Consider the following 15,494-nt stretch of genomic DNA (forward strand, 5'->3'; position numbering starts at 1 on the left):
AAAAAATAGCTTAGTGACTCCTTATCATCTACCATACAGATTTTCTTTCTTGGTATGATATACAAGACTCCTCATATACTGATCCTAACCTATTATTTTAGCCTCCTTTTCTGGCCCATCTGCAAACACACTGTGCCCCCAACTATTCTGAATTACTTGCAGATCTTGAATATGTAATTATTTAAAGCCTGTGTGCCTGCTCCTCTGTCAAGAATTCATTTCCTCACCTCCATCCCTGCGAACACAATCACCTGGGAAACTGCTCATCTTTTTAGATGTGCCTCAGATGTAGCATCTCCTGTAGTGTCTTCCGTGTTTTCTTACCTCCTGATCTTTAAAGGTAGTCTGTGACACTCTCCTAACAGTGTATAGCACTTGCCATGTTGTACTGGGGCTGCTGATTTACACGCTGGTTTTCCATACTGGACTATGAGCATCTCATTCATCTTTACAGCCCCAGCACTAACACTTCCCTGGCACATGGTAACAACTCAATAAACATTTGGTTAGGAAATTAATTGATGGATTATAAGACATGGCATGTTTAAATATTTTATTCCCTATATAGAACTGCTTCCATACAAATTGATTCCCATAAAATATAGGTTTATATGTACAAAAAAAAACCTGATTAATTTGGAAGTAATCTGATAAGTGTAGATGGCCAAATATTGAAATTCAGTCTAAATCTTGAAACGGCACTAAATCATATGACCTCATTGACCAGATTAATAAGATCTCAATTTCTAAATCTCAATTTCACTGGTGCTGTTTAAACACATTCTTGACCTGCCATCAGAATATAGAACAACAAAGGAAACATCTGTTTTTTCTTAACTTTGGGGTGACAAATCCATTTGTTAACAGTAGCAATGGGAGAGCCAACACTACCCGATAACAGCTCTAACATGGCGAGCTTGGGCCAAAACAGATGGCCCAGACACTTCAGGAAATCTTTAGAAAGATCTCTTTTCTAATTCAGGTCACACACTCCTTGAAACATAAGCATAATGTTTGCAGATGATTTTATTGACTCTGACAGTTCTGTCTAGAGGTTAGTTTGCAACTGCCTCTTGGGGGTAGTTTGGTTGGATTTTTTACTTACTTACTTAACACAGTAAGTAAAGGCAGAAGTTACAGCAGACCAAGAAACTGGAAGTCTAAAGCAGTTTGCATCACTGCTTACTTTCTGAACATGACCCTTGAGTGGTCACAGTATGTCTTCACTCTTAATTTTTTAATTCTCAGCAAATCAAGGTTAACCCAGAGTTATTGTGACTTCTTCTATGTACAACATTAATAATAATTATGTTTAGACTCTGAGGTTGTTAAACAAAAGGTGGAAATCTGGCCAATGCAAAAGTGTTGGAATCATCTTACTTATATTTCAGAACACATTAGTTATAGTAATAGTTACAGTTATTCTAAAAAAACCTTTTAAACATTCTACCATATTCCCATGCCACTAAGACCTATGTTCCCTCTTAAACTGTTAAATTTTGTAGCCATTTCTAAATTGCCTAATTTACTTTTGGACACACCAAATATACTATCTCTAAATTGATTATTAGAATAGTAAAAAAAATGTATCGTATTTGGATGAGGCAGTAGTTAATAAGAACCACACGCTGGAGAACTTTCTTTCTAATATAATGTTCTTTTATATACAATATAATTAGCAAATTGGTATATTTGCTCCAAATGGACTGGTTTCAATAAAACTTTGGTTCTTAATTTTTAAAATAATTTTCATCAGACTTTATAACTATTTTTATAGCTGAAGAAACTGATCCACCAGGGTTAAGTGCCAAAGCAGTCAGGTTAGTGGTAAGAACTAGAATTGCGATAATTACACAAACACAAATTCTCACATACACATTTTTAAAGGTCTAGCCATAAAGAAATGCTGATCAGTAAAGGAAACATTCCTTTTTTTTTGGTGCATTATTTCTCAACACAGGCTAATCCATTTCTATTAGTGCCAAACAGTTTAAATTAACAGATTAAGTGGATAAGCTACTTGGGAAATAATGCTATACTATGCTGTACAGAAATGAAATATTTTTTTCCCATTTTCTTTTCCAAAGTGTTTTTATCAATTTACCACCAGGTAAAAGACATCAAAGAAAGGAAAAGAAAGAAAGAAAAAACAAAGAAAAGAAAAGAAAATTAACAGCTTCAGGAAAGTAGGTATTGATAGACAAAAGAATTATGCAGGCAGCTTTCTGGGACTTTCTGCAAATCAGTAGCTTTATTTCTCATCTTCTGAGAGGATAGACTTTCCAAAAGACCCTCTCTTAGGACTCCTGACTCTCTGTCATCTGGTTCTTCCCTTTCTGTATCACATTCCCTAAATTCCCAAAGGACTACTCAGGGATTGTGAAAACAAAGACATTGGGGAAAGAGCATTTCAGTTCCTTTTCAAAACTGCGAGGTCTTGGTCCTGCGCACCTACAGCCCAACACCTAGGCCACCCTGATTGCCCAGGACCCTTTCTCCAACCTCTTCAGTGTTTTACAGATGGACAATGTCGGTGGTGCCTTTATTACAGCTGGCAACATCCAGTCCCCAAGGGTTGGCCAGGCCTAAAGTTTTGGCTGACTTTGTGTACAGAGAAGAATGGAAAATGGGAGAAAGCTTTCAGTTCTGCTGTTCAATGTTAAATGACTGCTTCATTCACCATAGGACCAGAGAGAGTTTGTAATAGTTACAATGGGAAGAGTAGGAGTTCTGGAAAGTGAGAGACTTAAGCCAGTTGCATGATCTTGGATAAGTTACACGATCTCTCTGAGCTTCATTTCTTTGTACATAACCTGAAAAGAATGGTAACTTCTCCTGCAGTTTTGTTATGAGGACATCAGTAGAACTCAGGTGCATGAGTGATACATGGTAGTAATACATTTAATAAATGAGAGCTAAATACATTATACCTTTGACTGATTTTAGGAGAAAGACAATAAGCTGGATGTGAAAATGAAGCAAATCACTAATAAAATTGCAGCACCCTGATGGACATGATAATTTATTTTTATTTTTTCTGCGTTTCCTAGGCCTTCTGATTAAAATCCTATACTTGAAGCTTCAAGAGCCTAGCCATCATACATTTGTCCTCAATACTGACTATACTTAGTTATAATTTTAAATAAGTTAATATTCCATGTTTTATTTTTTAGAGAGCCCAGCCACAAACAAATGACCAATACAAATCAACATAAAAGCAGTTTATATTGAAAGTACTCCATTCTAACTCTTTGTAGCTGGCATCTCAATTCTTTAAGGTGAGGTTTCCCAAAGTGTGTTATCTATTAAACTAATTTTACAGAATATTGCTATTGAAAATGTTAAGAGGAAAAAATAACCACATTTTTGTTTTTGTTTTGTTGCCTTTCCACATGAATGTCATAATATTCAATATTCTAATGTGCATGATATATCTCTAAAAAAACATAAGAGGAGTACTATATCCCCAAATTGTATTTGCCCACAGAAATGATTTAAGGAATCATCACCTGAATTCTTGTCATTTTGTGGAGATATTTTCCATAATAGAGGAGACAGGGCCAGGGAAGGGGGTAGAGCAGAAAGAGAGAATACAATAAATATTTTAAGACAAGAGTCACAATTCCTAATACCTGCAGAAGAAAATGACATCAAGATCAGACGTAGGCTGGACACATTACAAGATATGATAGGATGATGGCAAATTGCAGAACATATGATCTGTATACCACAATTCAAACTTTCAAAAAACATCCTGTGGGCCCATGCACATCTACAGGCCCTACCCCTCACAGGTGGACAGCATGAAGCCCCTGTTCTAAAAAGACTGCTTTCATTTTTGTTTCAAAAGCAGTACCATTCAAGGAACTTCGAGTACCTTCAAAGGTCCAAATTTTAATGTGTTGAAGGGAGAACAGAAATGATATGGCCTACTTAGAACAGGACACTGCTATTCCTCTCTCTCTTGCTCATTGTTACCATTAGGACTATCACTGGGTTAAGACATGGGATTCTGTTTACACTTCAGCTCTCTGTATTCTCAAGTATGTGGATATGGACAGCTCATGTGCCTTTCAAGCACTTATATTTTACCAGACAATGTTCCATGTGCTTCACTTACAGCTCCTCACAAAAACCCTATTAGTATCTCCATTATACAGATAAGGCACAGAGAAATTAAACCACTGGCCTAGAGTTATATAACACGCAAGCAGCAAAACTGGGATTGATATCCAGGTTGCTTGGTTCTAATTAACTCTTATGCTAAACTCCATTTTGAGGATGTAGTGCTCCCCATTTGAGGTATATCAATTTTGAATGCTTCTGGCCAAAAGTGACAAAAACCCCAGCTAACTGGGTCTAAAACAAGTTTTTTTCACAAAACAAGAAATCTGGAAGTAGGTATCTACTAGTATTGGCTTGTAGCTCAGCAATGTCGGAGTCAATTTTTCTCCTCATGGTCACAAGATGGCTAGCTCTCTGCTAGGTGTTATATATGAAATCAAGAAAGCAAGAAGTACGAAGGGGTGGCAACAGCTTATTAGGCCCCTTTAATTAGGAAACTAAACTCCTTTCCAGAAGTCCCTCAACCTCATTGTCAGAATAACATCACATGGCCATGTCTGGCTGCAAAGGAGTCTGGAAAGCAAGTGTTTCTCCTTTCCAGCCCCAAGAGTGGAGCCAGGCAAGAGAGTGTCTGCTTGGGAACAGGTGCTGGCTTAGCCAGCCAACAATATTGGGCACAGGGGTTTGGTTTGGTTAGGAAAATACCAACAGAACTTCATCACACAGTGTGTCACTCATGCCACAGACCCAGGGAAAGTTAAACAGCAACAATTAGTTAGCCAGAAAACCAAAATTGAATTGTAGAACTCCTATTGCCTTTCTAACTGTCTGCTTCTATTCATTTCCAAATACATAAAATTACTTCTAACCCTTTTCCTGAGCAAACCTATCTAAGTACCATGTAAAAACTATTTTATTTTCACACATTCAGATATTGTCATGTAACCCAGTTATGCTATTCTTAGTTTATTTTTATAAAATATTACCTTCTTATTCATGGTTAATAAATCAAAATGACAATTTTTAATAGTTTCAAAATTGGATTGAAATTTGTCAGCAACTGGAAATTAGGAAACTTAGCTGTTGAATATATACTACTATATATGTGTTATAGTATAATAGGTTATTTGTATTTATAATATTTTTATTTTCCAGTTTGCATTGGCTTCTCTAGGTTTTTCTACCACTTTAATTGTAATTTTTTTCTTTTATATTTTTATCATGGCCCACAAATTCAGAAAACCTGTTAAGGCAACGACATAATGCAATCTAAAAATTCAGTTAACATATTGCTATGGAAACCAGGAAATAAAAACAGCACTCTAATCATTCCTTTGGACAACTATGGCTAACTGTGTGTGTTGGTGGGGGCGGGGCAAGCATGCAAATTTTTAGTTTATTCACCTTTTATTGAAGTTTGTGCTGAACCCAGAATCTATAATTGATCTGTCCTCAAGCCCAGTGCCCTCCAACCAGTAAATTAGCATTTTAATATGAACCATGGTCATTGTTAAATTGTGCCATGTAATACCGGGAAATTTTCAGTAGGAGGACGTGGTTGATTTAGCCTTGCCAGGCTGGCCTCTTGGCAGGGTGTCAAGAACACCTGACTGGGATTTGAGAGCTGGGTTGTAACCTCCCCTCTTTTACTAACCAGCTGTGTGATCCTCTTAGGAACTCAGGCACTCAGTTTCCTCATCTGCAAAATAATTCAGGGCAGCACTGTAGTATTATGTAACAGGAAGTTTCCTATTCCATAAAATTGGGGAATCCTGAGGTAATGACTTTTGAGGACTTAAATTGCTCTGTGTTGTTCCTGATAAAGTGCCGGACACATAGTAACTATTCTCAATATATTTTTCGGTTTTTTTCTTTCTGTAATAAATAATTCCTGAACCTGCATAGTAAATGTTTTGTCAAATGACTGTCAATAACGAAGAGATGCCATTATCTGACGAGCTCTTATGAGTCAGAAAGGAGAACGCTAAGTCCCAACAAGCAATGTCATTCCTTCGATTCTGTTGCCTTTGAGTGTTTCTTTTCTGTTGAAAGTTAATGTTAATTTTCATATCCAGACGCGTGAGATATAAAAAGTTATCCTAACACAATGAATCCTCATACAATTCACCAAGCCCTCAAACCTTTTTCTAAATCTTAAGACTTCAACATTTTAAGAATTAAACTTTTGTTCTGTTTTACTTGTTCATTGCTGTTTGCCTAATTATTTAATCAGCCTGTTTCCTGCTATGAAAAAAAAGAAAACACCAACGCTAAACGTTAAAGAAACAGAAGTTTCCTCAGGGTTAAACTCCTGTGTTGTTCTTCCTTCCAGAAATCCGAGTTAGTATAGTAGGGGATAATCGTTGCACAATGAAATCATTGGGACAGTTCGTTCATCCCCTCCTACCTCCGTGGCTGACAATGAATGCCTTGTTTCTGTGGTGCCCAAATCTCTCTCCACCCGGTCAGCGCCCCGCTGCTAACGTAGACGTGGGAGAGGCTGGGAGCGGAGCCTCGCGCGTTTCCCGCCCGCAGCGCGCGGAGGTGCGCGGCGTGTGCGCTTTGCGCGCCCGTGACGCTCGCCGCGCGAGCACCACGAGGGGGAGACTCGGTCCCGCTTATCTCTCGCCGTGCTCACTGCAATCTGCCCCAGCTGGGGGAGGACAGAGTGCGCAGCCCCGGCGAGGAAACTTCTCCTCCACCTAGAAAGTTTCACCTTGTCCTGGGCGGGGGAGGGGCGGGAGGAAACGCGACCCCCGCGGGGCCAGGCGCGGCGCGCGGGCGGCAGGAAGGGCGGGGGCCGATTTCCCCCTCTGGGTGGTGCCGGTCCGCACCTCAGCGGTCCCGGACCGGCCGACCGGGCAGACGGACAGCGCGCCAGACAGACGCACACGTGCTGGGGCGGGCGCGCGAGCACCTCGGTCTGGTCGCCTGTCCGCGCCTCCCGCCTAGACGCGCCCGGGCCGCCGCGGGCCGTGCACGCCGATGCCCGGCTGAGTCACGGGCCGGGTAGCGCGCGGGTGGGAAGGGGCGGAGGGAGCGCAGCCGGCGGGCGGACGGGGCGCTGGGCTCGGCCCCGCCGCAGGTGATTCGGAGGATTTCGCAGCTCGCCGCGCCCCGAGCGCTTTGTGTCCAGATGCGGAACCCAGCGGAGGGCACGAGCCAGATGCGGGACGACAGCTGACTTGCTGCGAGGAGGCAGGGAGGCGCGGAGTGCGCGGGTGGTCCCTGCACGACTGACTTCTCTTGCTGCCGGTTCCTGGACACCGCAAGGTAAAAACTACAGCCCTCCTGCGGATCCTGCACCCCACCCCTCTCCCCAGCGCTTCTGCTCTCTTTGTTCCCCTAAGAGACCTGACTGCTGTTCCAGAGGGCTAGACCAGGGAGGTAGGCGAGAGTGTAGAAGCTTCAGAAACTGGAGGGATGTGGCCAAAGGGGGAGGTCGAAACTAAAATGGGGCTTTTCGTTTTAGGGGTTGCTCCTGACGGCCACCTGTATGACTCAGGACAGGGGCGCTAGGGAGAGGGGTAATGTCTGACTGTTACGGCCGGGCAAGTTTCGAGGCTGTGTCCTGACTCAGCCCTTACAAAAGGGATTCGGCCACTCTGTCCCAGGGTGATGTAGCCAGCCCGCAAGGTTCGAGCCGAGGCGGTTTCCTTGTTCCCAGCCCTGCTTTATCTGCGTTACGTGAGGGTGCTTCCAAGGGGCAGGTGTTACCGTGGACGTCTGAATTCTTCATTTCTGGCAAATACACAGGGCTTGTGATCCATCATTTTCAATCGTACCTTATCTCTTTAGGGGGTCTCTGTGGAGGACATTTATCTTACTAGGTGAAATAGATTGTAACCAGAGGTCAGGCAGTCTGGCTAGTACTGGTACTGAACCAGTACTTGAAGCACCAACTATTGCCAATGCGGAATTTACTCCGATGTGTGGTTTCCCATTTCCTACCTTTAATGTTTTAAAAGAGCCATTTACTAATTCGGCAGTAGGAGTTTCAGTGGCTCATGCATGAATAGTTGCCCAGTGTATTTTACCCTATCATACTTTTATGTTCAAATGAGTTCTGGGGCAGAAGGAAATACTGTCAGCTCCCTGGCAAAATAATCAGGATACTAAAATTGCCAAGTTAAGATTGCCTATGAATGTGAGAGGACTGTAAAAACTGACGTTGAAGGGAATATAGACTATCTGGACCCTCTCCTGAATTTTAAAACACTGTTCACATTTTGTAGAGCTGGGTGGAGGTTTATTCAGTTGTTGCCATCAGCCAGACACATGCACATTGCTATGCAAATGGATCCAGAAAAACATTATTTTTCTTTATAACTAAACTCTTATAGCTGACTAATGCATTTTTTCTGCATGAAGATGATCTGAAAATGATGTACATCGTGTTTCTCTGTGCTACTGAGATATAAATTGTGCTCTTATGTAAACTGTAAGTGGTGCTTGGATTATTTACAGGTACATGGCTTTTCTTTCTAGCTCCAAGCTTATCGGGCTTTGTTTTAACATGTAAACTTCCATACTAGAACAGAAGTGAGGTGCTTTGGCTTCATAGACTGCAAGTCTGTGGTATATTCAGTGTTCATTAGTTTTGAACTGCTGAACAATACCAGTAAAATTTATATTATAAGAATTTTTTTGAGTACCAAAAATTTTTGTCTGATAACCCATAAATATACTGGTGTTTTAAAAATTCTGTTCAGGTTTCAAATTTAACTGTGCATAAGCCTGTAGTTATTAACCTAACCTAAATATATTTTTATTTTTAACATGATGGAATTTATGGCATATGGAAGATGATCTGCTAACTACTGCTTTTTCAAAGATTGCTTTGTTCTTAATATATCACAATAGGGGTTTACATTAGATGTACCTTCTGTGCCTTCAGGATTAGTGGATGAGGTTTATCTGAATGATAAAGACATACAAGCTTAACCACAGCCAGTCAATATGAAAGCTCATAATTAATTTTTGTGACTTTTAAGCCTACCATTAAAGGAATATGACACTTTCCTAAGCAGAAGAAATACCCTTCATTTTATAAATTCCTTTTAATACTATATAAGCATATGTACCACTATAATCTTGAAATTTTAAAAACTTGTCCTTTACAGTATCTTACTACACTGATGGACAGTGACTGTGAAGGGGTATGTGAGGGGGACTTGGTGAAGGGGGGAGCCTAGTAAACATAATGTTCTTCATGTAATTGTAGACAAATGATACAAAAAAAAAAATTCAGAAAGTAAAAAAAAAAAAAAAACTTAATGAGGGTTGGATAAGAAATACATTTCAAAAACCAGTTTCCTCTGCTGTTGGTAAAAAAAAAAAAAAAAATAGTCCACAATAGCATTTGTCTCATTTTCCTCATACAGATCTGTATAATAGCTTCAAAAAACTTTTTCTCATATGTGGTCATCTTAAAACAAAGTGAGTAACTCAAGCAGGCTAACGTCCTCCCAGAACCCAAGCCTTTCTCTTAAGTGGCTGCCCCAGGGCTCATGATACATCCGCAGCTCCCTACACATTCAGGGCACCTGCCTCCTCCTCGTCCCTGTCCCTTGGTTTGGTCACAGCTGCTTCCAAGCCCTTCTGTGTCCCCATTTCTCCATTCTAACCTCATGGTTTCTTCCTCGCTGTCATTAGGCTCACTTGGAACTACCTATGCTTTCTTTTCCCCCTCATTCCTAATATTTCCCTTGGACTGCTGTTTTTGTTCATGGGATAGTGAATTTCCCAATTGTGCCACCTTAAGGGAAGAAAATATGCGGAAACTCAAGAGCCAGGGAATTAACCTCCTTTACCTCCTTGGTGTATGTTGAAACTGGCTGTCTTTTACACTGAGCCCTCAGGGAAGAGTTTCTTCATGGGCTTTGCTCAGTACAACATAAAGTCACCTCTTAGTAATAAATAATAGACATAGTGACTAATGTCAATTCAGGATCACTGTGATTCCCTGTTTTTAACAGACACTGAGCTGCAGGCAGGCCCACATTTGCCTCACCAAAAATAGCTAAGAACTGTACATTGAGTATCATATGTGTTCGGCACTAGAGGAACATTTTTAAAGATGAAGAAATGAAATATCTGCTCTTGAAAGGTTTACAATCTAGATATTCATATAAATAGCACATACATAAATTGGAACCAACATCCATAATTATTGAGGGTATACCACACTAGAATGACATTAGAAATCATCTCATTTGCTATTAAATAATAGAAATGTTTTAAAAATCAAAAGATTGGAATTTAAAAGCCCTCCTAAGTTCTTCATATTTGAATATATCATCTTTCTGATACTACAACAACCTTATAAAATAGAGAAGGACCATATCAATATCTTAACCTCCCCAGGTTGTGGACAAAGAAACTGTGTGTTTAAGTCTAGTCCCCATGCTATCTCAGAAGCATCTCACAGCCTCTGCCCAGCCATCAACAAGGTTAAGTATTTGAAGTATTTTTCACTGAGGTATAGGTTAGTATTATTAGGTTAGTGATAAATGATGAATGTAACATTTCTAGTCTCCAGAGTTTTTCTCACCTTCTCATTCTCTAGTTCTCTTTCTCTTTTTGTGGTAAAGCAGACCAAGAAAGGTCTCCATTTATATGTGTGAGGCATTCTGCTCCTGTTATCAGATTAAGAGCTGTGAGTAATTTCACAATCTAGCCTTCTATCGGAAAGCCTATTCTCAGATATCTCTTCAGCTGTCTTTAACAGTTTAGTATATTCCCCTTGGGATTTTCTTCAATAAAAACATCCAGTAAAATCTGACTACTTTGCTTTTCAAGGAACAAAATGAAGAATGTGTTTTTATAAGCTATAAAATATAATTGAGAGAAAAATCACTTCTGTGGCATTTGTAGCAGAAGGTGTGAGCACAGAGAAATTTTTTTAAAAAGGGAACTGGCTAATCACATACCCAGATATACTGTGATTGTGTAAATTTGTGCAAGTCTGTTTATGCAGGGTACTCCTATCACTTTTAATTTCTAGAATAAATTATGTAGCTTTTAGGCACATGAATTTATATGAGCCTATGGGCTATATAAATTATATAATGATCCACAGAATTTGAAATGTATTTCTTCTAACCTAACAAAGGGAATATGGAATATGGTTAGAGCAATTATGAAATGTAGTCAGAGAACCACAGGTTCTGGAAAAAAATAAGTTCTTGTACTCTTAAGCTTGTGATTGAGGATTTAGTCATGAAGGATAATTTATTGAGCACCTATAAGACATAATTCTAGAGAGGCAGTGCAGCAGATAATAAAACACAAAAATCTGACTTCGTGATGCTCTGTTCTATACTGAGAACGGCAAACCACAAATAAAATACATAAATAAAATTGTTGTGTGTGAGGTGGTGTAAGAACTGCAAGGAAGCATAAAGTGATGAAGGGGGATGGAGACTATCAAGGATAAGAGGAACAGGGCGGTGACTGAAATATTCAGTCATAGAGTCAGAGAAGGCCTCACTTCAAAAGTGGTCTTTGAGCTAGAACCTGAAGGAAGTGGGAGAATGAGCCATGTGAATATCTGGAGCAGAGCTTCTACTTGGCACTACTGAGGAGCTCCGTTCTCATTTTGTTTTCTCTGGAATTATGCAATACACAGTCTGCACAGCTGTACATGGAGTCCCTGATTATTTATGGGAAGTACCTGGACAGTGCCTGCCATAGTTCATTACAGTCTCAAAGATGAAAATGAAAGAGTGGCCCACATCCCTTGGTTTATGCTGTATAGAAGAAGAGAACCCATGGTATTCTTCTGCATTCACCTGTTCCTGTCCCACATACCACCCTTGAGCAGAGACAGTGCTCCGTTCAGAAAAACGTTCCTTCTTTTCTACACTGTCAGCCTTGCCCAGTGGGGTTTGTTGAGATCCCGTTTTGTTGAGACAAAGCCTTTGTCTCAGATCCTTTCCATGGCATAAATCTGGAGACAGCAAAGGAGACAACTGCTGGTGGTGGGCAGCCTCTGTGCACTTTGTCTTCTCTCCCTCTCCTCCTTTTCCCTTTCCAATGTTAAAACACTGTTGGATTTTCATCTGCTCTCTTCTACCCTATCTATATCCTGTGTCATGATTTTAAAAAGGTAACTAACCCACATGAGAACATCTAACCTATTTCACTAGGGACTGATGACCTGCTTAGAAAAGTCCTACCAAAAAGGGGGCAGCCAGCACTTGGCAGCATCAGTGTTGCAATGAGGCCCAGGTGTGGCATTGGCCACCATGGTGGTGTCTTTTGTATTTTCAGGAGAAGTGAGAAATCTCTTAATTTTAAAATGTTGACTTAGCATCTTTAAGACACTGTACAAGGTAGAGATAAGAATTCTATGGGCCGAATTTGGCTCCTAATGGACCTATTTACAATCCCTAGACACACTATACCTGCCAAGGAGTTCCCTGTGTCTCCTTCAGGTGCTGTTGAATTCAGCAGCATGCGTGGCCAGAGAGCCCCAGGGCCACTGCAACAAAGTATTTTTTCTCCCACAGGAAAAATAACTTAAAAATTTAAGAAAGAAAAATATATTTTATAATTCATCACCTATTAACACGAACTACTTCCTAAACTCATTAGTCCACCTACTTTCTATCAAGCTATGTATATTTCTAAACTAAAAGGTAATCTGGTAATTTCATTCTTAAACTGAAGCAAACATTTTCTGAAACCTAAATTCGTCATAACTTTATATACAGATTTCATTTCCAAGTTCTCTTTCAGGATAAACTCCCACTTTGGAATACTGGCACTCTGTTTTGTTTTGTGGTTTTAGATCTGCCAGAACTTTACCAGTTGTTATTCTTCTACCATTGAAATTCAAAACGTGCACAGTGTTGGTTTTGAGTGCCCTTTAAAAGACATCAGATCAGTGTTGCAATCTCTTTTTCCAAAGGAATGAAAGCTCACAGGTTGTGCGCTAACTTGTTTCCTTTAATCCTAAAAATTCGGTGAAATGCCCAGGCTAGTGGCCTTCCAGAAGGCCATTGTGTTAGAACGGAAGATTATGTACTGTATTTCTTCCTACAATTTTAAATGCAAATATAATAATATATCATGAAACAGTACACATATTAATATCAGTGGACTTTTCCTGTTTTGAAATGATCTTATGTTCCCTGATGGTTGGAAATCTGAGGCAAGACATAGAATCTCAGGTCCACTTTTGAAGTCGTATTTTTAAGAATTGACTTGGAGGAATTAAAAAGCACTCCAGATTTTCCATTAGACCACAGGATGTTTCTGATTTTTAATATATTTTTTTAAACATCAAGAAAGGCATTCAAAGCTGGAAACCTCTGAAATAATGTTGTCTTCACAAGGCAGAGAAAGAAAGAAATGGAGTAAATTTGTTTAGCAGAACATAGGTTGTCTCCTTTGAGGCCTAGTATGTGGGAAAGGAAAATTCAGCCAAGTTTTGGGTCCATAAGACAACTCAAGCTATCTTTAAAAATAAGTTTTGGATTTGCTTGAGACTAATGTGTGTTTAGACCAACATTTCAGCTCTTAAAATTTAAACCAAGGGATTTTTTAAAGGAAATTTAATCCATGTGTTTTGATTCACTAAATCCTAAATCATTACCCATAAACTGTATGTCTCTCTCAGTTCTTTGATGTGTAAGAAATCTTTGAAACCATGTAAGGCTCTTTTAGTTTTAGAAAAATAGGAAGTTGGTTTTTGCTAAAGGTCAATAAATAGCATCTTAAAAGATCTGAGTTAGGTCTAAAATCCTGTAACCATGACAGAATGAGTGTTTGAGCACTAATGCATTTTTCTGAAGCAATGTGAAAAATATAAATATTTTTAGAGACCTTGCATACCAGTAGTTTTCACTTGTAATCCTTACTAGCCACAGGGAAATCATTTTGGCACCATTCCTCTTTCTATCATAATATAAAATCCAAATATTTATCATTTGATCCTGGCACACAGTAGGTACTCAGTAAATATTTTGTTGAATATTAAATGAACGACTTGTCTTCTGCCCAGAAACTTCCAGCTAATGTCAATCTTTCTGTTCAGTATCAGTATCCATCTGTCATATCTTGGAATGAGATCTATTCTGAGTCAGTGACCTCGTTCGACAAATTTTAAAAATAAGCCATCTAACTAAATATATGGTATTTACTGAAATTCATTCTGTACCATGAAGCAACTGCCTTGCAAAGAGTGCTGAAAATAGGAAGGGTTTCTAGGCTGATTTGATTAAATATTCAGTTGTTAACCATATGCTTTCTGAAAAATTGATTTTTTTCCCTTTTACTCTTTCTGCCATCCCTGTTCCCTCCCATCTTGACATGCTTGCTGATTGAAAGCTGTGCACAGAAAAGGGCAGGCCATTTGTATCTGTAAGCAAGTTCGAACAGGCTTAGAAAACGTAATGCTGTAATCATAAGTTGCCATAATATAGGAGGGGAGAGAAGTGTATAAACAATAGGGGTGTTGGATTTTGCTCCAGACTACAAAGATGACACATCTTTAAATTCCATTGTGTGGAGAAAAACACCTTTTTACTGGAGTTAGACTTCCTGTTTGTGAATGTGTATTTTCTGGTAACTAGAGTTCCCATGTGGACTTGTCACAAATATGTAGTTTTAAGTGCAATTGAAATAAATGCACATGATGGCTATGGAGACAGCAACTCCTCTCTGAAAGAAGGAAAGTAGTATTTAGAAGAAGGTATAGTATCAAAAAATGGGCGTTAAGATCTTTCTTGATGCCATGTTGTGAATTTCTAACTACTCATCACATTTTGTCCTCAGAAGACACGTCATGATCAAAAGTGTGTTGTTTCGGGGCAACATACGGGTAACAGAATGTGGCAATTTCTTATATCTTGGTGGGGAGAAAAAGGAAAATTGTGTTATGATGGTCTTGAAATAAAGGTTCTCTTGGGTGACTAACCTGAAGGCTTACTGACATATATCATCATTAAAGCTTATTTTGAAATTTAATTATAGATATCACTGTATAAGGAGTAACATATAGTTTTGACAGGCTTAATTTTTATTTCTGTGGTTGACCAAATCATCAGCAATAATTATATATCAATGTGCACATTCATATTTAGATTATTTTTTAAACTTAATGTTCTCCCTGGGATAAATGAGCAGTCAAAGGCCTCTGAATTTGTACATTTCAGAAACTGTAGTTCAATTTAAGAAATTTTTTGTGATAACTCTCATGCCACAGATATAGCAATGAGATAATGAAGGAGAAGGCCTGGAGGTTTTGATGGAGTATTGGCTCAGCAAGGTCACAATAGGGGCAAGGTGGGTGAATCCTCTGAAGGGCCATAGACCTGGATGCATTACAGGTCAAGGAATGTGTGTCCCAATCGGAATCAGGCTGCCTCCTTCCAAAGAGGAAAAGTGCTGGTCAAAACTGAGTGGAAATCAAGGGGCGCTCC

General features: G+C 39.4%; 1 protein-coding gene across 3 annotated transcripts in view; it reads left to right on the forward strand.

The window, feature by feature from the left end:
- Positions 1-6,799: 6,799 nt before the first annotated feature.
- Positions 6,800-15,494, forward strand: part of MET (MET proto-oncogene, receptor tyrosine kinase) — a 111,136-nt gene continuing 102,441 nt past the window's right edge. Inside the window, exon 1 of one of the 3 annotated variants that reach the window (XM_057504698.1) lies at positions 6,800-7,338. The gene's annotated coding sequence lies outside the window, so the exon portion shown is untranslated. The remainder of the gene's footprint in view (positions 7,339-15,494) is intronic. The other 2 variants (XM_036931524.2, XM_036931525.2) reach the window with 2 other exon arrangements.

This window comes from Manis pentadactyla, chromosome 7 (genome assembly GCF_030020395.1).
Source record: "Manis pentadactyla isolate mManPen7 chromosome 7, mManPen7.hap1, whole genome shotgun sequence".
Lineage (NCBI taxonomy): Eukaryota > Metazoa > Chordata > Mammalia > Pholidota > Manidae > Manis > Manis pentadactyla.